The sequence below is a fragment of the Nomascus leucogenys genome, chromosome 21 (assembly GCF_006542625.1).
Source record: "Nomascus leucogenys isolate Asia chromosome 21, Asia_NLE_v1, whole genome shotgun sequence".
NCBI classification, from domain to species: Eukaryota; Metazoa; Chordata; class Mammalia; order Primates; family Hylobatidae; genus Nomascus; species Nomascus leucogenys.
The window spans coordinates 10,277,473-10,303,814 of record NC_044401.1 but is presented as its reverse complement, the minus strand read 5'-3'; the positions used below and the strand labels follow the sequence as shown (position 1 = coordinate 10,303,814).

At 37.8% G+C, this 26,342-nt stretch overlaps 1 long non-coding RNA gene across 1 annotated transcript; it reads right to left on the bottom strand.

The window, feature by feature from the left end:
• Nucleotides 1-1,345: 1,345 nt before the first annotated feature.
• Nucleotides 1,346-26,126, bottom strand: LOC115832116. Its single transcript, XR_004027559.1, has 4 exons — nucleotides 25,957-26,126; nucleotides 25,431-25,638; nucleotides 8,549-8,704; nucleotides 1,346-1,937 (listed from the first exon to the last, which is right to left on the bottom strand). It is a non-coding gene; the product is annotated as an uncharacterized LOC115832116 (long non-coding RNA).
• Nucleotides 26,127-26,342: the final 216 nt, after the last annotated feature.

Sequence of the window (26,342 nt, the reverse complement as noted above, 5' to 3'; positions counted from 1 at the left end):
ACAGGGTTTCACCGTGGTCTCGATCTCCTGACCTCGTGATCCGCCCGCCTTGGCCTCCCAAAGTGCTGGGATTACAAGCGTGAGCCACCGCGCCCGGCTGGAAAGAGAATTCTTACACACTGTTGGTGAAAATGTAAATTAGTACAACCACTATGGAAAAGAATACAGAGATTTTTTCAAAAAAACTAAAAATAGAACTAATATACTATCCAGTAATCCCACTACTAGGTATCTACACAAAGGGAAAGAAATCAATATTTCGAAAGGGTATCTGCACTCGCGTGTTATCATAGCAGTATTCACAATAGCAAAGATAGGAATTAGCCTAAGTGCTCATCAATGGACAAATGGATAAAGAAAATGTGGCATATGTATACAGTGAAATGTTATTCATCCATAGAAAAAAAATAAGATCATGTCATTTGCAGCAACATGTATTGAACTGAAGGTCATTATGTTAAGTGAAATAAGCCAGGCACAGAAAGACAAATACCTCATGCTCTTACTCATAGGTGGGAGCTAAAATATTTGATCTTGTGGACATACAGAATAGAACAATAACAGAAACTGGGAGGGAGGCTGGGGGAAATGAAGAGATGTTGATTATGGGTACAAATACACAGTTAGATGAGATAAATAAGTTCTAATGTTTGATAACAGACTAGGGTGACTAAGCAACAATATTATGTATATTTCAAAGTAACTAGAGGAGAGGACTTTAAATGATACTAACATGTAAAAATGATAAACACTCGAGGTGGTGAATACTCCAAATACCCTGACTTGATCATTATACATGCTGTGAGTTTAACACTCAAATGTACCCCATAAATATGTAAGTTATTATGTATAAATAAAAGGAGGTGAAAAGCAAAAAAAAATTAAAAAATTAAAAAATATTTGAGGATGATTCTATATATCCTTGACAAATTACTCTCCTAAATCTTCTGATACAATATTATCTCTGAGCAAGTCTACATTATCTGGAAAATGAATGTTATAAAAAAGTATAAACATTTATTTGTAGGAAAAGAAATATTAAGTTTTTTAGGATTGAAACCAATTTCATCTAGCAAAATTGCATTTTCTAGTACTATGAGAGAAGACCCCAAATAAAATACCTTATTATTTGGTGCTAATGAGGCATACTAAATAAAGTGACAGGGTAAAGAAAAAACCACTGGGTCAGATACACTTTCCTTTAGATGTATAAGAAAAGGTTTTAAAATCTCACTATGAATGAGAGTGGGAATCTGATTAATACTATAAACAGACTCAAATCCTTTTATATCTGTGTTGTTACTGCAACAGAGTGGACATAAAACATAAAAACATGAAAAAGTAATTTTTCCAGATACTGTCCTTGTTAAACTTTAGAATTTTGTTATAAAATCATGAAATACAGTCTACCTCAAAGGAGGCCCACATTGGACCCACCCCTAGTGAAACGACTAAATTAACAAGATAATGCATTTATAACTTGCTTCCTTGTTCATAAAATGCTTACATATATATTAATATTTCACTTGATTCTCAAACCAAATTTTTGAAGTAGGTAGGCATTATTGTCCATTTTCAGATTTCAAATTATGTATGTGCTCATTGAAAATTAGTGAGTGGGGAAACTGAGCTTCAAACCTTGGTATTCCGACACCAAAGGCTATGGTCTTGGTGTTGTATCACCCTGACAACCCTAATCGTGAGTCAGAGGGCCCCTGAGTCTGTCCCTCAGGATTCAGGAGTAGAAGATGAAGGTTTCACACAGTCAAGTATCGGCTAGACAATCATACTTTCTGTCACGTAACTTCATGAAGTCGAAGGGATCAGAACCTCATCTCATCTTTGTTTTCTTCAGAGATCCAGTATAGGTTCTCACATTCAGAAGCAGAAGAGCATATCAATCTTAAATTTTAATGTGGTTTTGAGGCCCTTCGTGCCTGTGGAGACAAACTTGACTAAGGTGAAACCCACAGTTTCACAGATGCATTTCTGCCATGAGTATATTTCATAAAAAAGAATGCAAAAGAAAGAGGACAGGAGTCCCTGAATAAGGTAAAAACTTGCAAGTGATGGGGTTCAGGACATATTACCCCAAAATATGTCACCTTGGCATTTGAGAAAAATAGCAGAAGCAGGAAAGTTACTCTCTGACCTTCTCCCACCCTCTTTCCCTGAAGCAAGGTCAAAAGACCCACATCTTCGAAGTACCATTCCTGTTCCTGTAGATAACAAACATCCTTGTCTGTGAAGACCCAAGGACATATTACCCCAAAATATGTCACCTTGGCATTTGAGAAAATAGCAGAAGCAGGAAAGTTACTCTCTGACCTTCTCCCACCCTCCTTCCCTGAAGCAAGGTCATAAGACCCACATCTTAGAAGTACCATTCCCATTCCTGGAAATAACAAACATCCTTGTCTGTGAAGACCCAGTGACACAGAGAAGAATCTGTACAAACCTGCCTTGCTAACCCACTTAGTCCAATCATACCTCTCCATGACTATCCACTTCTCCATTAAACCTAGCATACAATACTCACAGGTTTACCTGTTCTTCAGATCTTCATTTCTTTATGAAGTCTCCCATGTCACATAAACTTTATAGTAAATAAATATTTGCGATTTTTCTCTTGTTAACCTCTTTTTTTTAATAGGGGCCTCAGCCATAAAACTAGCAATGGGTGAGAAAAGAAATCTTTTCTTCTCTACAAGCCTGTTTCCTTATGTATAAAGTGTAAAGAAGAGGATTAAACCCATTTAGGTCAAAAAATTCTCTGATTCAAAAAGTACATTGGCCTAATCGTATTCATAAGCAATAAAAGAAGTACTGTACACATTTCAAGCTTCTGATTTTATTTTTTAAAATAGCATTATCTTTGTGTGCCATGAAGATATGTAACAGTACAAATTTTAAATATATTTTGCTATCAGTTTACTGTTCATTATTAGTTTACTATTTGCATAATTATATAATTTGTTGCAAAATGCTCTGTGTTTTCATAATTCTTCACAAGTGTGAGTCCTAGTCAATGTAATCGGACTTTTCCATTGGACCTACATGGAAAGCCAAATAATTTTTTGCATTGTAAGAATGTACAATTTATACTCCCATACAAATACATACAGAACTACTGGCCTATCACTGAAGAATATCTAAAGGACTATCAGTCAAGTCCTCAGTCAGCACCCAGCATAAAGAAAATTCTTTTTCAATGAGAACTCTGAAGAAGCAGCCTTTTCATTTTTGCTATTTCAATATCACTGTGGGAGGCAATGCTTGGGCACTGACTGGGAACTACCCCCATAAGCATATGAATAAAGTAAGAGCTTTTTAAAGCACTTTCTAAGAGGATTTGCAAAAACAGACTTTCTGGGAATGAATATTACCTTCATTTTCAATAGGAGGCCATGTTATCATAATAAAAATAAGCTACTGGATCTTCTCACATATATTATAATTTTAAGAGTTTTAAATAACAAAAGGGACTTAATACATCTGAAGATTAAATTACTGAGAAATGACATTTATTTTTAAACTTAAAAATTAGTATTTTAAAAGGCTTTCTAGTGAACAGAAACAGAATGCTATATTCAAGGTGAAAAGCTTAAAAATAATAATTCATTATTAGTTTTATGTCCTTCAATTTTTAACTGTTAATATGTCAAGAACAGCAGATACACACATTCTTTCTACTCAACATTGTAATAATTATAAATCAGCATGATTCAGGATATAACAGTTCTACTTCTAAGTTTGGCTTAAATGGTAGAATATTTTTTAAATCCAGTTTGGTGTATTATTTTTTTTAAAGTTCCTTTAAAAAACCTCTCAAAATAGATTCTTATTATACTGAATTTAACATGAGTAACAATTATGAGTTAAAAGAAGTTTGCAAGCTGTCAACTTGTTTATAGTTTTTACAGATAGAGCTTAAACTAGTCAGGAGCTTGCAAAACTTCTGAGAACTTAGGAAAACCAAATAGGATTTGTGTTGCTTCTGTGTAAGCAAATCTTTGTAAATTTGTTCTGGTCTCTTTGTGACAGATGATGGCAAACAGTCAAATGGTACTTTTCCCTACCAGGGTGGCATTTCCTGGCAGCTTAATCGCCCATTTTTAGGGTGTTCTTCCACTCATAGAGATCATTTTGCCTTCAGTCTTCCTCTTAGCAAGAAAAGTGAACATCTCATTTTCATTAACCTTTTTGTCTCACCCCAGTCAGCTAAGAGTTGATGGTGAAATATCAGACAACTGAGCAAATAGAAATCAGTTTCGATCTCTAATGCCTAACCTTTACTTGCCCCTTAATACTGCCTTGCAATTTTACACTCCTGTAGTCAACTCACTCTCCTATATTCACAATAACTATTTCAAACTTCTACTCATCTCTTATATTCTCATGACTTTGCACCCTCCTTTAAAAAAAAAAGTGTCATTCAAAAAATTTCTTCAACCCTTCAACTTCCTGCACCAAATCAATGCTACAACTCCCCTATATTCTTTCTGATCTGTAAAAATGGAGGAAGGGTTTCCTCTTATATGCAAGGCCAATCTCTCCACTATTCTGGCATCTATTCCTTTATATATTTCCAGGAATCTCATGCTTTTTGCTCAAGTTTTAACTGTTTACAGTAAGCAACATATTTAAATGTCTAAAATTCAAAAATTACAAAGGGATTATGACAGAAAATTTCTTTTTTATTTCTAGCCCCAGTCATCTATCTTCTCTTAGGGGCAGGTGTCCTGCCAGAGATATTCTGTGCACACCTAAGTAAATCCATACAAATATTTTCTCAAGCTTAAAAAAAAAGCAACACACTTTATACAATGTGGCATATCTTGCTTTTTTCACTTAAAATATATCTTAGACACAATATTAATTCACAAAGTATTGATTCATTCTATTGATTCATTCTTTTTAAATTGTGTAGTATAAATTATGGATGTTGCATAATTTATTTAATCTGACCCTATTGATGGACATTTACATTGTCTCCAAACTTTTACTATTATAAGCAACATTGCAATGAATATTTGTGTACATTATTTCACATATCTGAAAATATGTCTATGAGTTAAATTCCTATTAACGGGATTACTTGGCTAAAGGGTAAATGCCATTGTAATTATGATAAATATTGCCTAATTATCCTCCATAGAGATCAAATCAAATGACAGTCCCACCAAAAATGTATGAGAGTGTAGGGGCCATGGGAAAACATCCCCTTTGCCCTCTGAAGGTTTGCTGAAAATCACTAAGAGGCAGGCTAAAAAGAGAAAAGGCATATAAAATTATTTGATTATACTTTTATGTATATGGGAGCTTTCAGAATGAATACCCAAAGAAACAGGGAAAACTGTCTATTTTTATGCTCAGGTTAAATGAAGTATGTACAGCCATGTAGAAATATGACTGAACACAACGGATATGATCTAATGCTAACAGACTGAGTGAGGAAACCCAGTAAGGCCTGTCTGCCTAGATTCTTGACCTCTCGAGCATGCATTTCTTCCTTCTGGATATGGGGCAGGACCCTCTCTGGAATGGAAGTCTTATGACCTACAATCAAACAAGACAAGTCAGATAATTTCTTTATGGCCAATTTTTACACAGAAAATTGGGGCATGGGGGCAAACTGGAGTAATATTTTTAAGTTTTATGGCTGGTTTTAGGGGAAAGGGGTTCTGGTTTCTGTGATCTGCCTTGGGAAAGATGGATTCTAGTTGTGGCTAGCCTCAAGGAAAAATGAAAGGCCAGAGAAAGGAGGGCAGGAGAAGGTCAAAGAAACACCTTTGCTTCTGAGGCTACTCCTGAAGCCTTCATTTTGGGGTATTGTTTTCTAAGCCCCAAAAAGCAGTAAAACTCACCTAACACAAGCCCATCACAAAGGTTTTGCTGATTTCATAATTTTAATTAACATTTTGCCTATTATAAGATTGAGCCTCTTCAAATATTTAAAATCCATTTGTGATTTTCTCTGTTCATATCCTTTTCCTATTTTCTCATGTTATACTTATAGAAAATTGAATTGTAGACATTATTTATATGTAAAGATGGCTTTTGTAATGTGTGTTGTATTTTTTTTTGCCATGCAGGAAATTTTTTATTATCAGATTTATTAAAGTTTTACTTTGATGGCTTCTGGCTTTTGTTATATACTTGGAAAATCCTTTTCTAATCCATGATTACAAAAAAACCTTATGGTTTCTTCTATTACTTTTGTAATTTATATTTTGAAGTTTTCTTCATATAAATTTTATGTATTTCTTGTTAAGATCATTTCTAGGTATTTTATCATTTTTGTTGGTATTGTAAGTGGATTTTGTATTTTATTAGATCTCCTAACTCACTGTTGTTTCAATATATGAGGGCTGCTAATTTCTGTATACAAATTTTTTAGTCAGTCAGCTTATTGAATTCTGATCTTAAAAGGTTCTTAGTTAATTGTCTTAAGATTTTCACAAATATAATTATATTACCTGCAAATTGTAATAATCTAACCTCTTCCTTTCTCATATTTAAACCTCAAAATTCTTTTTTCATTTTCGATGTTTGGTATCCTCAGAATAATGCTAGACAATATTGTAATAGTAAGCATTCTTGTCTTGTTACTCAGGTAATCTTATATCTTAAAACACCTTCTAACTTCCTAATATTATTAGCTTCTCCCTACTTGCTAGATCTTTCTAATCTTGAAAAACTCTCTGTGGATGTCATGCTGACTTGCAGCCACTGCTCTCTCACCTTTCTTTTAAATGTCTTGGAAAATTTATCTACAGTTGACCCTTGAACAACATGGGTTTGGACTCCATGCCTTCACTTACATGTGGATTCTTTTCTGCCTCTGCTAACTTAGAGACAGCAAGACCAACCCCTCCTCTTCTTCCTCCTCCTCAGCCTACTTAATGTGAAAATGATGAGGATGGAGACCTTTATGATGATCCACTTCCAGTTAACAAATAGTAAGTATACTTTATCTTCCTTATGATTTTCTTAATAACATTTTCTTTTATCTGGCTTACTTTCTTGTAAGAATAAAGTATATCATACATATACAAAATACCTGTAAATCAATTGTTTATGTTATCAGTAATGCCAACAGTAGGCTATTAGTAGTTAAGTTTCGGGAAGTCAAAAATTACGTGTGGAATTTTGACTGTGCAGGGAGTCAGCACCCCTAACTCCTGCATCATTCGAACGTCAACTGTATTCTTTTTCTTCTCAAATTCTCGTCTTCTGTTTATTCCACCATTAGTTTCAACCTAGCTTCTGTTTCCATTACTAGGTAGGTCAGGTGCACTGACCTGTGAATAATGTGGCCCTCAAGAAAGTCTTTTGTGGTGGTGACAGTTGCAGGGAAACTGAGTTTCAGAAGTGATCATGGCAACAGTGTAAAAAGTGGTGTCTAATGCAAAGTTCAAGTCTTCTCCCTGCTGCCAAACGTGGCAGCTAGTGTCCACTGGCTGCATCAATAGTATCTTCTCTTGATTACTTCTGCAACATGCTTGGGCATTGTTTCTCGCTGCTGGACTCTAATGTGGTTTACCACACCTCTCAGAGATTTAATAAATTACCTAACATCCTTTAAACAAATTCAGTGTCTGTTTATATTAGCAACTGCTTGGTTTCTGTTACTTGCTCTTGCTGAGATTACCAATGTATTCATTCAATCACAGTATTCAACATAATTAATTACTTCCTCTTTCTAGAAATATTCTTGTCTTTCAGTTTCTACGATGCCACATTTTAATTTCCCTTTTTCCTCTCTGGCCACTTCTCATTTTCTTTTTCTGGCACTACCTTTTCTTCAGCATGTCATTTAAACATTCCCATTTCTTAGGATTAGACCTTATTCTTCTCACAATATGCTCATGTCCTAACAGATCTCATATATTTACATGGCTGGAAATATAATCAATTTGCTGATGACTTCTAAACTTACTTCGCAGCATAGATTGATGTTATGAGTTCCACATCTACATATAAAACTATACTCAGCATATCTGCTTGTATATCTCATATGCAATTCGAACTCAAAGTTATGATATATGCCCCTAAAATTGTCTTAGCTCAGTGAATTACATCATCATCTACCCAGCGCTCATGTCAGAAATCTTAGAATCATCCTTTACTTTTTCCATCTTACCCCCTAAATCCAGCCAAGCCCCAAGTCCTATCAATTTCTTTTCAGCTGTGTCAGCTTCTCCACTTTTATCACTTTGGATCTAACTATCATCATTTCTTATTTGAATTCTTATATCCACTCTTGAATTCACTCTTATTTTCACCAAATCCATTCTCTTTGTGGCAGTCGAATTGATCTTTTTAAAAATGGAAAATTGATATCTCTTCTCTATTGCCAATCCTTCGATGGGTTCCCATTGCTGTTACAATGAAATCCCATATACTTCATACAACCCATAAGAATATCCTTTACCTGGTCCCTTTTGACCTCATTAGGCTCTTACACCATTATTCTATCCTGTATTAGTCAGTGTACAGCTGGAAAAACAGAATCCAAGAACCATTTTAATGAATGAAATATTACCTGGAGGTCAGGAAGCTGTTATCCCCTTCCACTAGCCTTTACTTTCCTTTGATATGTTGGAGGCACTGTGCCTATTTCTGCTGTCCTGTAACAGAAATTAATATGAAATGTGTTTACCAAAGACTTAACAAAATATAGTTTGCAGGCTTTCAGCTCCTGTGATTGAGAGGACAACACAAATAAAAGGCACATGTTCCTACTCTAATTTTTCAAATTAACCAAACTTGGCTTCTAAACCACTCTATCAAGATACAGCCACACACACACACACACACACACACACACGCACTTTCCATAGGGTTAATATTAATTTATCCTTTGGGTCTTAGCCTAAACAACAGTTCATCAACAAACCTATTTTCATCCCCAGCATATTAATTTTGTTCCCTCAGTATGTATCTTCTGGCACCCTGTGCCTTTCCTCATAACATTCATAAAATTGAGACTAAATAATTAAATGCATGATATTCATTTAATATCTGCCATTCATGCCAAACTGAAAAGTCACAGAAATGAAAGACATATATGCCTTATTCATTACTACAACTCCACTGGATGGAGCGTGGAAGATGTGGAATAAATATTTGCTGAAAAAATGCAGTGTATCTTCTATTAGAGTATTCAAAAGGGCAGTTCCTTCATTTATTGTTAATAATCCCTTCAGGGAAAAAAATTGTTTGGAATGGTTATTTTACCATAGGCAAAAGAGTTCCTTTCTCAGGGATTTCTCTTATGTTATATAGAAATTTACCAAAAAGTGACATATTCATTGTGATGATTAATTTTAGGTGTCAACTTGACTGGACTAAGGCATACCCACAGAACTTGTAAAGCAATACTTCTGGGTGTGTCTGTGAGGTGCTTCCAAAGGAGATTGGCCTGTAAGTCAGTGGACAGAGTGGAGAAAATCTGCCTCCATGTGGGCAGGCACCATCCAATTGCCTGGAGGCCCAACAGAACGAAAAAGGACAGAAAAAGATTTCCCCTCTCTCTCCTGGGGGTTGGATGCTCTCCTCTCTCTGTCCTTGGACATCAGAACTCCAGGCTCTCCAGCCTTAGGACTCCAGGACTTACACCAATGGCAACCCCAGCTTGGATTCTCAGGCCTTTGATCTCAAACTGAGAATTACACCATCCACTTCCCTGGTTCCAACGCTTTTAAACTTATACTGAGCCATGATACTGGCATTCCAAAATCTTCAGCTTGCAGATAGCCTGTGGTGGGACTTCTCAACTTCCATAATCACATGAGCCAATTCCTCTAATTAATCCTATCTATCTATCTATCTATCTATCTATCTATCTATCTATCTATTATGTACCTATTTATCTATCTATAAATAAATCATATATCTACCTATCTATTTACCTACCTATGAATCCTATTGGTTCTATCTCTCTGGAAAACCCTGACTAATATAATTGTATTGGAAGCATGAATGCCTAGATATTTTTCAATAATCGAACATATTTCACATTAATTTAAGTAACCATGAAGATAGTTATGAAAATAGATAGGAAAGGGGTCCAAAAAAAAGAGAAAAATTAGAGAGCAAAGATTCCCTCTAATCTTGAGGTTCTAGCACATCTAGTTACAGAAACACAACAAAATCTGTGAAAACAGATTTTCACAGATTTGAAGACAACAAAATATAAAAACAATGAAATCTGTAATGTTAGCACATTGGGAGGTCAAGGTGCAAGTCCAGGAGTTTGAGACCAGCCTGGCAACATAGCAAGACCCTGTCTCTACAAAAAAAATTAAAAAAATTAGTTGGACATGGTGGGGCACACCTTGGTCCCAGCTACTGGGAATATGAAATCAACAAAATATGTTTACCCAAATATTCAAATACATGTTATGCCATAATGATATTTTCAAATAGTGAATGGCAACAGCTGAGCATTAAAGTATTTGATTATGAAAGAAATAGAAATGATTCCCTTGACAAGCTGGCTGATAGTGCTCCAATTTAATTCTATTTATTAGGTCAACTCCTTTGGCTCTTTATTGCCATAACAAAAAGACTCTAGGGTACAAGAGGGCAGCTGAGCTATCAGCAGACTGTTATCTTTGAAGCTGGGTTCCTGATTCTGAAATTAGATTTTAGGAATTCTAATTTTCAGTGTTGGATCTATTTTTAAGAGGTGAGTTGTATCTATGCTCTTCCATCTTCAGCTGCTTATAATATAACCATTTATAGGTTCTGATTTGTGGGGGAGGGTGGAGATAATGTTACAGTCAACGAACTTTGAAATTATTGCTGAGAGAGAGGAAAGGGTGACAAGAGAAGTTACATTAGTGTTAGTAGAAGAGCTGAGGCTGGACTGGCTTGTCTGTCATAATATAAAAGAATCTTGGAAGACGTCGGGAGTCCAGGGTCTAAAACCTCTCGTGGCCTTTTAAACACCAAGCTCTGTGCCAAAGGGTGGAAGGCCGTCCTGCCACATCACAAATCTAAGCCCAGGGCATAACACCCCTCATGGCTTGGATGGAATCCAGGGCTCACGGCATAAAACCCCTCATGGTCTCTGAAATGTGCACAGATTTGTTGGTTGCTCTCCCAGGCTCATAAACATGTTTTCCATTATCTCAGGTAGCAGAGCATATTACAAATGCGTCAAAGAAAATGCTAAACTGTCACAGCTACGCTTGATGCACCGCTACCTTTCTACCACCATGTCCTCACGTCCTCACCTGTTTATCCCCACATCCACACGTCCTCACCACCTGCTTCTTTGATCACCAATAAATAGTGTGGGCTCCCAGAGCTCAGGACCTTCGCAGCCTCCATACCAGCATTGGCCCCCTGGATCCACCTTATGCACTCTTAACTTGTCTTTTCTCATTCCTTTGACTCCGCCAGACTTTGTAGCCCTCAAGGCCTGGTTTTGGGTCTGATCACCCCAACACATTAGAAGGTAATTGATGTAGTTCATCTAGGAATGCTTTTTTCTCAGAGAAATAAGAAGTAGTGTTATCCAATGAGAGTGTATGCGCTAAGGAAATGGATGGAGGCTTGAGGAGAAAGGGAAAACTTTGAAGCAGTCACTGCAAAGGCTTCAAAAAGATGACTATAGATTCTTGCATAGCTTTGAGAACCTGAAGAGAAGTTTGATACCATGAAATATCAGGAATTATAATTGGCACCTTGTTGAGATTTTATGAAGCTACTCCTCATAGGTATGGCAGGAGTACTGAATGCCATTAGTGAGGGTTAGCAAAGCACACAAGGGCTGATGAGCACGTTATTGAAAAGTTTACCATGAAGTCCAGTCTGAATATAAAGGCAGAAAAGCTAAATGGGAGTAATGGACTTGGAGAGAAGTATTATAAGACAAAAATTGGAAGACAAAGAATAAATTTAACAGTGATGATAAATTGGTAGGAAAATAGGAGGCTAGGATAGAAAAAACTCTTAAATGAGAAATTCCTACTGAGACCAGAGGTTCTCAGGAGATTGAAAACAACTGATTTTGTCAAAGACTTCAAGTAGAAGCAGAATTTAAAAAATAGACACAGAAGTGCAAAGCAGGGGAGGGGAGTTGTTGAAGAAGGGCTACAAACAATGGTCTAGAAGTAGATTATCCAGTCCTGTTTCAAGCAATATGGGTTGAAGAAAGTGGAATAAACAGAAGCTTTCTTTTAGAAAAGGCTGCCAAAGAGCTTAAATTTTAAGATAAAAATTCATGTTTCATTTAGTTTGAGAAGGTAGAGTGATATGTTTGTTTATGGTGGAACAGGGTCCTAAAGGGCCTTATGAGGAAAACAAACAGACTACTCAGGAATGGAGTGGGCCTAGGGCCTAGGGAGGCAAGCTAGATAAGGTAGTTAGAAATAAACTGAGTTTTGATTTCCCAGGCAAGATGGCCGAATAGGAACACCTCCAGTCAACAGCTCCCAGTGAGATCAACGCAGAAGGCGGATGATTTCTGCATATCCAACTGAGGTACCCGGTTCATCTCACTGGGACAGGTTAGACAATGGGTGCAGTCCACGGACGGCAAGCTGAAGCCGGGTGGGGGCGTTGGCTCACCCGGGAAGTGCAAGGGTTGGGGAACTCCCTTCCCTAGCCAAGGGTAGCCATGAGAGACCATGCCAAGAGGGATGGTGATATCTGGCCCAGATACTATGTTTTTCCCACGGTCTTCACAACCTACAGACCAGGAGATTCCCTCAGGTGCCTACAGCACCATGGCCCTGGGTTTCAAGCCCAAAACTGGGTGGCTGTTTGGGCAGACATCAAGTTAGCTGCAGGAGTTGTTTTTTCGTACCCTAGTGGTGCCTGGAATGCCTGTGAGACAGAACCGTTCACTCCCCTAAAAAGGGGGCTGAAGCCAGGGAGCCAAGTGATCTAGCTCAGCAGCTCCCATCCCACGGAGCCCAGCAAGCTAAGATCTACTGGCTTGAAATTCTTGCTGTCAGCACAGCAGTCTGAAGTCGACCTGGGATGCTCAGGTTTGATGGGGGCAGCAGCATCTGCCATTACTGAGGCTTGAGTAGGCAGTTTTCCCCTTACAGTGTAAACAAAGCCCCCAGGAAGTTGAGACTGGGCGGGGCCCACCGTAGCCCTGCAAAGCCTATGTACCCAGACTGCCTCTCTAGATTCCTCCTCTCTGGGCAGGGCATCTCTGAAAAAAAGGCAGCAGCCCCAGTCAGGGACTTATAGATAAAACTCCCATCTCCCTGGGAAAGAGCACCTGGGGGAAGGGATGGCTGTGGGTGCAGTTTCAGTAGACTTAAACGTTCCTGCCTGCTGACATGGAAGAGAGCAGTGGATCTCCCAGCACAGTGCTCGAGCTCTGCTAAGGGACAGTCTGCCTCCTTAAGTGGGTCCCTGACACCTGTGCCTTCTGACGGGGGGACACCTCCCAACAGAGGCCGACAGACACCTCATACAGGAGAGCTCTGGCTGGCATCTGGTGGGTGCCTGTCTGAGATGAAGATTCCAGAGGAAGGAACAGGCATTAATCTTTGCTGTTCTGCAGCCTCTGCTGGTGATACCCAGGCAAACAGAGTCTGGAGTGAACCCCCAGCAAACTCCAGCAGAAGTGCAGCAGAGGGGCCTGACTGTTAGAAGGAAAACTAACAAACAGAAAGCAACAGCATCAGCATCAACAAAAAGGATGACCACACAAAAACTCCATCCGAAGATCACCAACAGCAAATATCAAAGGTAAATAAATCCACAAAGATGAGGAAAAACCAGTGCAAAAAGGCTAGAAATTCCAAAAACCAGAATGCCTCTTCTCTTCCAAAGGATCACAAATCATCACCAGCAAGGGAAAAAATCTTGATGGAGAATGAGTTTGACGAATTGACAGAAGTAGGCTTCAGAAGGTGGGTAATAACAGACTCTCCTAAGCTAAAGGAGCATGTTTTCTAACCAAAGCAAGGAAGCCAATAACCTTGATAAAAGGTTAGAGAAATTGATAATTAGAATAACCAGTTTACAGAAGAACATAAATGACCTGATAGGCCTGAGAAACACAGCATGAGAACTTCATGAAACATACACAAGTATCAATAGTTGAATCAATCAAGTGGAAGAAAGGCTGTCAGAGACTGTTGATCAACTTAATGAAATAAAGCATGAAGACAAGATTAGAGAAAAAAGAATGAAAAGGAATGAATAAAGCCTGCAAGAAATATGTGATTATGTGAAAAAGACCAAACGTACGTTTGATTGGTGTACCTGAAAGTGATGGGGAGAATGGAACCAGGTTGGAAAACACACTTCAGGATATTATCCAGGACAACTTCCCCAACCTAGCAAGACAGGCCAACATTCAAATACAGGAAATACAGAGAACACCACAAAGATACTCCTCAAGAAGAGCAACCCCAAGACACGTAATCGTCACATTCACCAAGGTTGAAATGAAGGAAAAAATGTTAAGGGCAGCCAGAGAGAAAGGCTGGGTTACCCACAAAGGGAAGCCTATCAGACTAACAGCAGATCTCTCTGCAGAAACACTACAAGCCAGAAGAGAGTGAAGGCCGATATTCAACATTCTTAAAGAAAAGAATTTTCAACCCAGAATTTCGTATCCAGCCAAACTAAGCTTCATAAGTGAAGGAGAAATAAAATCCTTTACAGACAAGCAAATGCTGAGGAATTTTGTCACCACCAGGCCTGCCTTACAAGAGCTCCTAAAGGAAGCACTAAATATGGAAAGGAAAAACCGGTATCAGCCAATGCAAAAACAAACCAAAATGTAAAGACCATTGACACTATGAGGAAACTGCATCAACTAATGAGTAAAATAACCAGCTAGCATCATAATGACAGGATCAAATTCACACATAACAATATTAACCTTAAATGTAGATGGGATAAATGCCCCAATTAAAAGGCACAGACTGGCAAATTGGATAAAGAGTCAAGACCCATTGGTGTGCTGTATTCAGGAGACTCATCTCACATGCAGAGACACATATAGGGTTAAAATAAAGGGATGAAAGAATATTTACCAAGAAAATGGAAATAAGAAAAAAAAAGCAGGGGTTGCAATCCTAGTCTCTGATAAAACAGACTTTAAACCAACAAAGATCAAAGAAGACAAAGAAAGGCATTACATAATGGTAAAGGGATCAAAGCAACAAAAAGAGCTAACTATCCTAAATATATATGTACCTAATACAGGAGAACCCAGATTCATAAAGCAAGTTCTTAGAGACCTACAAAGAGTCTTAGACTCACATGCAATAATAGTGGGAAATTTAACACCCCACTGTCAATATTAGACAGATTAACAAGACAGAAAATTAACCAGGATTTTCAGGACTTGAACACAGCTCTGGACCAAGCAGACCTAATAGACATCCACAGAACTCTCCACCCAAATCAACAGAATGTACATTCTTCTCAGCACTACACAGCAATTGTTCTAAAATAGACCACATAATTAGAAGTAAAACACTCCTTAGCAAATGCAAAAGAATGAAAACCATAACAGTCTCTCAGACCACAGTGCAATCAAATTATAACTCAGGATTAAGAATCCCACTCAAAACCACACAACTACATGGAAACTGAACAACCTGCTCATGAATGACTACTGGGTAAATAATGAAGTTAAGGCAGAAATAAATAAGTTCTTTGAAACCAATGAGAACAATGACACAATGTACCAGAATCTCTGGGACACAGCTAAAGCAGTGTTTAGAGGGAAATTTATAGCACTAAATGCCCACATCAGAAAGCAGGAAAGATCTAAAACTGACACCCTAACATCACAATTATAAGAACTAGAGAAGCAAGAGCAAACAAATTCAAAAGCTAGCAGAAGACAAGAAATAACTAAGATTAGAGCCGAACTGAAGGAGATAGAGAAACGAAAAACCCTTCAAAAAAAATCAATGAATCTAGAAGTCGGTTTTTCGAAAAGATTAACAAAATAGATAGAACACTAGCCAGAATAATAAAGAAGGAAAGAGAGAAGAATCAAATAGACACAATAAAAAATGATCAAGGGGATATCACCATGGATCCCACAGAAATACCAACGACTATCAGAGAATACTATAAACACCTCTATGCTAATAAACTAGAAAACCTAGAAGAAATTGATAAATGTCTGGACAAATACACCCTCCCAAGACTAAACCAGGAAGAATTCGAATCCACGAGTAGACCAATAACAAGTTCTGAAATTGAGGCAGTACTTAATAGCCTTCCAACCTAAAAAAGCCCAGGACCAGGATTCATAGCCAAATTTTACCAGAGGTACAAAGAAGAGCTGATACACTTCCTTCTGAAACTATTCCAGACAAAAGAAAAAAAGGGAGTCCTCCCTAATTCATTTTATGAGGCCAGCACCATCCTGATACCAAAACCTGGCAGAGACACAACCAAAAAAGAAAATTTCAGGCCAATATCCCTGATGAACATCAATGTGATAATCCTCAATAAAATTCTGGCAAACTGAATCCACCAGGACATTATAAAGCTTATCCACCATGATCAAGTCAGCTTCATCCCTGAGATGCAAGGCTGGTTCAACATATGCAAGTTAATAAACATAATCCATCACATAGCCAGAACCAATGACAAAAACCACATGATTATCTCAATAGATGCAGAAAAGGCCTTGGATAAAATTCAACACCCTTCATGCTAAAAACACTCAACAAACTAGGTAATGATGGACTGTATCTCAAAATAATAAGAGCTATTTATGACAAACCCACAGCCAATATCATACTGAATAGGCAAAAGCTGGAAGCATTCCCTTTGAAAACCGGCAGAAGACAAGGATGCCCTCTCTCACCACTCGTATTCAACACAGTATTTAAAGTTCTGGCCAGGGTAATCAGGCAAGAGAAAGGAATTATGCTGAGTGAAAAAAAAAAGAAAGCTATTTTAAAAGTGTCACATAATGTATGTGACACTTGTATTTATATAACACTTAAAAAATAAAAAAAAAACATTATAGAAATGAAAAAAAAGAAAGAAATAAAGAGTATTCAAATAGGAAGAGAGGTAGTCAACTTATCTCTTTTTGCAGAAGACATGATTGTGTATTTAGAAAACCTCATCATCTCAGCCCAAAAACTCTTTAAGCTAATAAGCAACTTCAGCAAACTCTCAGGACACAAAATCAATGTGCAAAAATCACAAGCATTCATATACAGCAATAATAGACAGAGAGCCAAATCATGAGTGAACTCCCATTAACAATTGCTACAAAGAGAATAAAATACCTAGGAATAAAACTTACAAGGGATATGAGGGACCTCTTCTAGGAGAACTACAAACGATTGCTGAAGGAAATAAGAGAGGGCACAAACAAATGGGAAAACATTCCATGCTCATGGATAGGAAGAATCAATATCATGAAAATGGCCATACTGCCCAAAGTAATTTATAGATTCAAGGCTATTCCCATCAAGCTACCACTGACTTTCTTCACAGAATTAGAAAGAAACTACTTTAAATTTCATATGAAATGCAAAAAGAGCCCATATAGCCAAGACAATCCTACGCAAAAAGAACAAAGCTGGAGTCATCATGCTACCTGGCTTCAAACTGTACTACAAGGCTACAGTAACCAAAACAGCATGGTACTGGTACCAAAACAGATATATAGACCAATGGAACAGAACAGAGGCCTCAGAAATAACACCACACATCTACAACCATCTGATCTTTGACAAACGTGACAAAAACAAGCAATGGGGAAAGGATTCCCTATTTAATAAATGGTGTTGGGAAAACTGGCTAGCCATATGCAGAAAACTGAAACTGGACTCTTTCCTTACACCATATACAAAATTTAACTCATGAAGCGTTAAAGATTTAAACGTTAAGACCTAAAACCATAAAAACTCTCGAAGAAAACCTAGGCAATACCATTCAGGACATAGGCATGGGCAAAGACTTCATGACTAAAACATCAAAAGCAATGGCAACAAAAGACAAAATTGACAAATGGGATCTAATTAAACTAAACAGCTTCTGCACAGTAACAGAAACTATCGTCAGATTGAACAGGCAACCTACAGAATGGGAGAAAAATTTTGCAATATATTCATCTGACAAAGGGCTAATATCAAGAATCTACTAGGAACTTAAACAAATTGAAAAGAAAAAAAAACAAAGAAGCCCATCAAAAAGTGGGTGAAGGATATGAACAAACACTTTTCAAAAGAAGACATTTATGCAGCCAATAAACATATGAAAACAAGCTCATCATCACTGGTCATTAGAGAAATGAACATCAAAACCACAGTGAGATACCATCTCACGCCTGTTAGAATAGCGATCATTAAAATGTCAGGAAACAACAGATGCTGGAGAGGATGTGGAGAACTAAGAATGCTTTTACACTCTTGGTGGGAGTGTAAATTTGTTCAACTGTTGTGGAAAACAGTGTGGTGATTCCTCAAGGATCTAGAACTAGAAATACCATTTGACTCAGCAATCCTTACTGGGTATACACCCAAAAAATTATGAATCATTCTACTACAAAGACATATGCACATGTATGTTTATTGCAGCACTATTCACAATAGCAAAGACTTGGAACCAACCCAAAAGCCCATCAATGATAGACTGGATAAAGAAAATGTAGCATATATACACCATAAAATACTATACATCCATAAAAAAGAAAGAGTTCATGTCCTCTACAGGGACATGGATGAAGCTAGAAACCATCATTCTCAGCAAACTAACATACGAACAGAAAACCGAACACTGCATGTTCTCACTCATAAGTGGGAGTTGAACAATGAGAACATATGCGCACAGGCAAGGGAACATCACACACTGGGGCCTGTCATGTTATGAGGCGCCAGGGGAAGGACAGCATTAGGAGAAATACCTAATGTAGATGACAGGTTGATGGGTGCAGCAAACCGCCATGGCACACGTATACCTACATAACCAACGTGCACATTCTGTACATGTATTAAACTTAAAGTATAATAATAAAAATAAATAAATAAACTGAGTTTTATGTTAAGGTTCTTGAGTGTTGGTCAAAGGAGTTAAGATAAGGGGATTGGGAGATGGATTAGTTTTCTACTGCTGCTACAGCATTACCACAGATTCAATGGCTTACAACACAAATTTATTATCTCATAGTTCTGTTGGTTAGGAGTCTAACACAGATATCACTGGCTGAAATCAAGGTATGGGCAGGGTTATATTCCTTTTTGGAGGCTCTAAGGGGAATATGTGTCTCTACTTTTTTTTTTTTTGAGATGGGGTCTTCATCTGTTGTCCGGGCTGAGGTGCAGTGGCGAGATCTCAGCTCACTGCAACCTCAAACTCCTAGGCTCAAGTGATCTTTCTACCTCAGCCTCCAGAGTAGTTGGGACCACAGGTGTGCACCACCATGTTCACCTACTTTTTAAAATTTTTTGTAGAGACAGGGTCTTGTTATGTTGCCCAGGCTGGTCTCAAACTCCTAGACTCCCACCCTGACCTCCCAACATGCTAAGATTACCGACATGAGGCACTGCGCCCAGCCTGCCTTTTCAGTCTTCTAGATATTGCCGTATTACTTGCTTCACTGTTCCCTTCCTCTATCTTCAAAGCCAGTAACCTGTGTCTTACTGACCATTCTTCTGTGGTCACATCTCTCTTACTCTTGTCTTCTACCTTCCTCTGACTTTTAAGGACCCGTGTGATTACATTGTGCCCAACTGGATAATCCAGGATAATCTCCCTATTTTTAAGGTCAGCTGATTAGCAATCTTAATTCTATCTGCAAACTTAATCCCCTTTTGCCATATATTGTTCATAGGTTTGGGAGATTAAAATTTAGACCTCTTGGGGAGTGTTATTCAGGAGATAAACTGCAGAAGTTTGTAAACAAAGAAGAATGATGCTGAATTAACACAATCTGGTTAATGTAAGTCAGAGTTTATCAGAATTGGTTTTGAGATTTCAATTGGATTGTTGGCAACATGAGCCTAATCAAAATTCCACTCCCGGCTGCTATGATTGATATGCAATTTCTAAACGTATGTTTAAAATACTAAATACAGCTTGGGTAACATAGTGAGACCCCCCCCACCGCCATCTCTACAAAAATTAAAAATCGGCAGGTATGGTGTACATGCTGCTAGTCCCAGCTACTCGGGAAGCTGAAGTGGGAGGATCATTTGAGTTGGGCAAGTCGAGGCTGCAGTGAGCTGTGATGGTGTCACTGCACTCCAGCCTGGGTGACAGAGCAAGACCCTGTCTCAGAAGTATAATAAAATACTAATATTAATATTACTGATAATAAAACTACTACCACACCTAACATTTCTTGGGCTTTATGTATTAGGCCCCTGTTAAACTAATTACATGAACTAACTTTCTCCTGAAATATCGTGAGGAAGAAATAATCATTTTCCCTATTTTCACATGAGGAAAGTAAGATAGTAACTTGCCCAGGCTTACAAGGTGAGGATTTGAACTGAAACCCAGGCAATGTGGCTCCAGGGGTTTTACCATTACATTATACAGACTCCTTCTGTATGTCTCTCTGGGTTGGTGGCCATGGCGTGTCTGATGAATATCCGCTTTGGGTTAGATATCAAAGGGTACAAGTTAGAAACAATGCTTTAGGTAATTAATTAGGGCAGGATCTTTTGAAATACCCATGGGGGAAGAAGTGGCTTTTTACTGTACTGAACCTACACAGACACCAGACTTCTTTAGTTCAGTTCAATCTAAATACAACAGCAAAACCATCTACTCTTTTCTTTTCCCTCTCTTCCTCTCTTCAACAAATATTTTTTGGTTATTGACAATGTTAAAATAAACTGTACTGGACATTACATAAAGCAAGTTAACTCAGACATGAGACTCCAAGGAACAATGTTTAGTGGAAGTAAATGATAAAATCTGCCCTAAAATTTTGCTCAATAATTTGTAAAATCATCAATTGCGTTATTGTAAACCTTTGTCATTTGGCTTTTCCACCCCTATTTTCTTTTCTATGTTCTGTCTTCCAGTATCTCTCTGCCTCTACCCATATTTTCATTACCTTCTTCGAGTGTTTTTTTCCATCACTTTGCTCTCATGCCTTTTGTTTTTTGCTTCTCTCAGTTGTCTAGATTATTACCTCCTAGCTAGCCACACCATATATTCAACCCACTCTGGAAATAAACTATTTTAAAATACTAAAATTCCCCTGAATTCATTTTCTCCTTTCCATCTGCTTTATCACTTTATTTCATCCATGAATGAAAGTTCAGACCTTCATTCACTCTGCTCCTTATAACAAGTTTTTTTTACTAAACTCCTACTTATAATTCTCCCAAATCCCCCGGCAATATATCCGTCTTCACATTTTTCTCTGACTTTTCCAGCAAATCTAATCTTGTCATTCCCCTACTCAAAATTCATTTGTTCTTATGTTCGATGAGATAAAATCCAAAGTCCCTTACAAGGTACAAACAATCCCTACCTACCCATCTAACTTCATTTTTACCTTATCTCCCAATTCCCCTTTGTGTGGTACTCTCTAGCAGCACAGGCATGCTTGTGGGTTACAGAACACATCATACTTGGTCATGCCTCTGTAGCTTTCCATCTATCATTCTCCTATTCCCTCTGCTGCTTTTCCTCCATCCATATGTAAAATTTCTAGATATTCTTTAGGACTGTTCAAACATTATCTGTGCTGTGAAGGATTCCCAGTCTCTTTTAGGCAGATCTGAGAGTCCTCCTCTGCTCTCTCGCATACTATACATCCCTCCAATGTTTGCAAGAATATTGTTATTACTATTTGGAGTCAGGACTTGGGGTTTTCTATGTCCAGTACCTAACACAGACTCCAGTACATAGTAGTTTAATCATCTTTATTGAAGCTACCTACCCTATTATTTAACCTACCTACCATAATGATACAGTATAGCTCTTCTTTCTGCCTGCATATCAGTTTCTCAAACTGTATTTTTTGGAACACCAGCACCTCTACAGGAGTTGCATACTATGAATAGAGTTAAGCTTTAGATAGTTATGTAAAATGTAAGTTTGTTTTCATTGTAAGTTTAAGAGAAAAGTCCAAATAATCTTTTCTCAAATAATTTTTAAAATTTCATTTGTTTGTATTGATACATAATAGATGTACATATTTTGGGGGGGGGTACATGTGACAACACATTCATGTAATTTGTAAAGATAAAATCAGTATAATTGGGATATCCATCACCTTAAATATTTGTTTTTTCTTTCTGCTAGAAACAGTTGAACTATTCTCTTCTAGCTATTTTGAAATATATAATAGATTATAGTAAACTATAGTCACCCTAGTGACCTATCAAACACAAGGTCTTCTTTCTTCTATCAAATTGTAAATTCCTTTTGTTTTTAATTTCATAATAATTCTTAAGTGCTAATCACCTAAACCATCTAAAAATGAGAAATTTATGTTTGTTTTACCATGACCTGGATGAGGAGCAACAACAAAAATACATAGCATATGTATATATTGCTGAAGTGACAACATAATTACCTCCAAATTTACTTATTTCCAACCCATCTCTGCTAACCTGGATTACTGCCAATGAAAGAATAAATTTTGTTCATTTGCCTTGTTTTTATTTACATTAATTGATGAAGTTATGTTGGCTCTGTGATTTTAAGCAGTTCAACTTAGAAAAAAGTAACTGTTACAAGGGAAGATTTTGGGAAATAGTCACTGAAAAATAAGTTGAGGTCCAGTCAGGAACACAGAAACTATACTATGTAACCAAGGGAATATTATGAAAATGTTATACAGGGATGGGGGGATGGTTCTCCAGATCAAAAAGGGAAGCACTGTGGTGACCTAGAGATATAAGCTGTGGGAAGCTGTTACTACCCTTAGAGCTAGGAGGACAAGGGGGAAGGGTTGTGTTATTAGAACTCAGAAGTTTAGAGGAGCCATCCTCCTCATTAGCTGGGGCTTGGACCTCTGAGAAGTAGAAACAGCCTAGCTGGGGCTGGTACTTTTGAGGAGTCATGAGGACTCTGGGACTTAGAGTGTAAAAGAAGTGGGAGGCTGGAATCAGCTGCTAAAGACAGGATGACAGGTTTTTAAAGCTGAGGTGATGCTGATAGCAAGAAGAAAATGGAAAGGAACAAGTCCCTTTTCTCTTACTCCAGGAGTCCACATTTCCTCCAGTGACCTCTGTTGATAGAACCTGTCAGGAAGCCAGTTGGTAAAAGAGATACACAGTTTGCAGAGTCCTAGCACCAGCCTTACAAAACCAGGGCAGAACTATGAAAACAGAGTGGAGAGATAATAGTTTAATGAACCGCACTAATAACAATTATACCAAGAGTGTTAAGCAATGGTCAGAGTAACCACCTTCCAGCTTAAAAAAAACTATACATGATCAATCCTATGTTCAAGTCGTTAAAGAAGTAGAAACCTCTACTGAATGAGACATGCACTTGAATATGCTATGTCATAATAATCATTTAATCATCCAGTTTGGAATCTATATGGCAGACATTATTGTAGGTACTTGGGGTTTTTGTTTTGTTTTGTTCTGGTTTTGGTTTTTTTGGGGGGACAGGGTCTTTCTCCAGCTGCCTAGGCTAGAGTACAGGGATGCAATCTTGGCTCACTGCAGCCTCGACCTCCTGGGCTCAGGTGATTCTCCCACCTCAGCCTCCAAAGTAGCTAGGACTACAGGAGCATGTCGCCACACCCGGCTAATTTCTTTTTTGTATTTATAGTAGAGAGGAGGTTTTGCTATTGATATAGTTTGGCTGTGTCCCCACCCAAATCTCATCTTTAATTGTAGCTCCCACAATTCCCACGTGTTGCGGAAGGGACCCAGTGGAAGGCAATCAAATCATGGGGGCAGATCTTTCCTGTGCTGTTCTCCTGATAGTGAATAAGTCTCATGAGATCTGATGGTTTTATAAAGGGGAGTTTTCCTGGACATGCTCTCTTGCCTGCCACCACATAAGATGTGACTTTGCTCCTCCTTGCCTTCCTCCATGATTAAGGCCTCCCAAGCCATGTGGAACTGTGAGTCAATTAAACCTCTTTCCTTTATAAATTACACAATCTCAAGTATGTCTTTATTAGCAGCATGAGAACAGACTAACACAGCCATGTTGCCAGGCTTGTCTTGAACTCCTGGACCCAAGCAATCTGCCAGCCTTGGCCTCCCAAAGTGGTGGGATTTCAGGCAGGAGGCACTGTGCCTGGCCTACTTGAGTTTTAACAGTGAAAATATAGATACTTGCTTGCCCTCGTGGAATGTTGATTCTAGTGAAAGGGAACAGACAGTAAATTAGAGACATGTCAGATGGTAAGGGCAATGGAGAAAATAAAGCAAGTTGAGGGCATAGGGATTAGGGTGGGGGCAGCTCTTTCATATCATGTGGTCCTGGAGACCCTCAATGATAAAGTTAAATTTTATCAAAGATTCAAAGGAAATAGGAGAGAGAAAGTCATATGAGCATACAGGGAAGATCTCTTCAGTAAGAAAGACTTGCATTTAATAAGAGTAAGGTTGGTGAACGTTTTGCAAGTGGATGGACTTTTCTGTGGTTTTGCAGTTTGTTTTTTATTATTTGCATAATTCTCTTTACAAAAACTGTGATCCTAACTGGGTAACATAAGCTTATTATCAAATATAGTACAAAGTTCGAATATTCTACAAAATACCGTTCACCTCTTCTACTAAAGGAAAAGCTATGCTTCCTCACACAGCAGATTATAAAAAATTTGCTGATGTTAAGAAGAATTAGCTGAAGTATATAATGTCTTACCTCTCCTATAAAATACCTTCTTTGTTTCAGAGTCAGCTATGAAATTCTAATAATAGTCTCAAACCTTTCACTTGGATTATTTGAGTAAATGTAAAATGCCCAGCACTGTACATAATTACTTCTTTGTTAAGATGTCAACCTTTGTTTTTTAGTTAAGAGTTAATGAACCTTGATAATTGGCAAACAATCTTTCAGCCGAAAGTAGGATGGGACACCATCAGTACTCTTAACCCAAAACAATGAAACTATTGTTGGCATTAGGATTATGTTGCTTTCTGTTCAGATGATTTTTTTCTGAAAAAAATGCATGTATACTTTGTTATTCAATAGTGTCAGAAATATTAATGTTAGCTATAATTAAGTATTCCTTAAACAGTTTGTTACTCAAACAATAAATGTGAACTTATCTATAAAGTTAGAAGACTAAAAATGGCATAGAACGCACTAATACTCTCATGCTAAAGGTTTTTAAAAAATTAATAGTATTTCTGCCCTTGAAAAACATGAGTTGTATATGTAATGTAAAATCTTTTTCTGTGGCCAGTAAAAATTTCCAACAGGAAAGCTTGGGGTGAGTATTTCTAAAATTCATTCATCTGAGGAGAATGTAATTTAAGATTGGACACTTTTATTATAGAAAGTAGAAATTTGACTTATCTTACTTTTTAACTTAAAGAATAATCTTGACAGGTCAATGGTGTCCACTGGAAGGCAAGAACTTGGTTCTGGCAGGAAAACCATCACTGGCTGGTAGTATTTGCAGAGCACTTAACCTCTGTGCCTAGGTTCTTGGAGCTGTCAAGCAGATAATAGTAATTGCCACCTTCCGTGGGAAGTGAGCCTGTGCTTTGACATCTTTAGGTGAAGATGCTGTATAAACACAAATTATTATTATTAGAATATAATACATATATGCACATAAAACACCAGCATGGTGCTCTTTTAATGCCTGTATAACATCTATAAATAATGCTCATCCATGCTCTCTCTTCACTTTAGGTCAGAGAAGATCATAGCAGACCACTATTCAATTTCTATAAGTATGGAGGAAATATATTTGTTAAAGCTCCATGTCATCTTTTTGAGATGAACTAAACCTGCTAATTCCTTAAGGTCTCTGTAGCAATTGCCCGACGGCCCCCACCCAAGTTAAGCCTTTGGTATTTTTTGAAATGTTGGCTAAATTACTTTTCTTGGAGATGTGGAGCCATCAGGGAAAACCTGGGGGAATGAAATTGGCTAGTGATATTAAAATTTTGGTTGTTTAACATTTAACTGAGTCTCAACAACGTGTTAAAGTGCTATCTAAACAGATAATTAGCTAGTGGCTGCGCAGTGGGCTGTCTAAATTTAGCAGTTAAATTAGGTTTAGGGAATGCGAATATAGAAAAAGAAATTTTCTCAAGGGAAATGGTGGTGTCAGCACAGCTGAGGAATGTCACAATAGCTACATTTTGTCAATTATGATCATCATCAGGGGATCTCCCGGAGCGATGCAGGACAAGGTTTATTCATAAGTGCATCTTGAGGATAGGTGATAGAAAGCCTTGGCTGCAGGAGACAAGCTTACAGGG